This window comes from Anarrhichthys ocellatus, unplaced genomic scaffold (assembly GCF_004355925.1).
Source record: "Anarrhichthys ocellatus isolate YVR2014 unplaced genomic scaffold, GSC_Weel_1.0 scaffold518, whole genome shotgun sequence".
NCBI classification, from domain to species: Eukaryota; Metazoa; Chordata; class Actinopteri; order Perciformes; family Anarhichadidae; genus Anarrhichthys; species Anarrhichthys ocellatus.
The window spans coordinates 29,365-30,998 of NW_022280492.1; the positions used below are offsets into that span (position 1 = coordinate 29,365).

Genomic DNA, 1,634 nt, shown 5'->3' on the forward strand with positions numbered 1-1,634 from the left:
GGGGGGGGGGTAGTGGGTGTGTCGGGGGTTCCTCGCACACTTGCATTTTGTACACTTCAGAAGCACAGTCACAGCGGGAAACCCTGCGATTATCAAACATAGCTGCCACATCATTCCACCGTGTGAAAAAAGATACAGTCGGGACACTCCGAACACTGCAGTGTCGCAGCACCACACGGCATGTTCCTGGCAGTGCGGTAAATCAGGGCCCTTCAAGTCTCCTTGAGCAGCAGGCGAGAGTCCAAAAAAAAGACTCCAGTGGTTATAAAGAAATGGACAAAAACACAACGCACACTATACTAAGATGTCCCAACAAGTCAGACAATTAGTGTATGTGTATCTGAAAACAAACCTGGTAACACGTTCTATGTCTATAATGCCTTCTAAAAATACCTGTTTTAATAATGTTTTATAATCTGCTTATAGCACTGAATAATTCAAGTTATAAGCTCTCTTAAGTATTCATAATGCTTATAGTCAGAATAATTATAAAGCATTCATAATGACTTATAAGGTGAAGTATCATAATATTTCACAATTACTTTTTTCAAAGGATAATAGTGTATTATAATTTCCATAGTTGTAATACATTAGAACATTTTTATAATTTTTACGACACATTAAAATATTTGTTATAGTACATTATAATGTGATTATAAGTTACTCTAAGTGGTCATTGTTTTTATTTAAGTAAAGGGGAAAAATATCATTAAATCTACGCAACACACAACATATTGTAAAATGATTTCTCACTTTACATAAAGCAAACAGTTGCCACTTAGATTATCATATTATAATGCATTATAACAGTGATAATAGGTGCTTATAACTATCATCTTATATATAAGCAGATAACAACGCATTAAGTATGTTTATAATGCGTTATAAACATGGTCATAGAAAGTGTTACCTCAAACTGTTTTGTTTTTTTTACACAGGTCAGTACTATGTCTGGAGTACAAAAATAGATTCCTCATGTTTTCATCTATGTACAGGTTTTTTTTTCACTATGAGAAAAATAAAACAATCTACATATTAAGATATAGTAGCTATGGTCAGTACAAAAATGTCTTTTTTTGGGGGGGGGGGGGGGGGGGGGGGGGGGGGGGGGGGGGGAGGTGGAGTGGGGGTCGCGGTGCAGGCTGCTGGGTGATTCGGTCAGTCCCGTAAGTCTCTCTCTCTCTTTCTCTCTCTCCTCCATCTCCCGGCATCCTCAGCGCTCTGACGAGTAGCGCGTGCGCTTAGTCCTTTGCCTGAAGGGGTAGTGGACGAAGTCGAACGGGCGTTGGTGGCTCGTGTGGGCGGGCTGCTGCCCCTTGGGCAGCCGCTTCATGAAGTGGACCTCGCGCTGGTGCTGGCGTGTCCGCGAGCCCTTCCGCGGCCGCCCGCGCCGGGTGAAGGCCATGTACCAGTTCTCGTAGCGGCCGTTGCGCAGCGCCGTGTAGTTGTTCTCCAGCACGATCTCGGTGAAGATGCAATCGCGGCCGTGTCCGTTATTCTGCGCGGGGAAAAACACAAGATACACGGTTAGTGGGAAGATTTACAGATGGGGAAAAATATTGCATGTATAAAGGCCTCCCTGTGCAGCACACACACACACACACACACACACACACACACACACACACACACAC

The 1,634-nt window shown here is 43.3% G+C and overlaps 1 pseudogene; it reads right to left on the bottom strand.

Moving 5' to 3' along the window:
• Positions 1-1,144: 1,144 nt before the first annotated feature.
• On the bottom strand, positions 1,145-1,540 carry LOC116401543 (fibroblast growth factor 8 pseudogene; annotated as a pseudogene).
• Between the last annotated feature and the right edge of the window lie 94 nt (positions 1,541-1,634).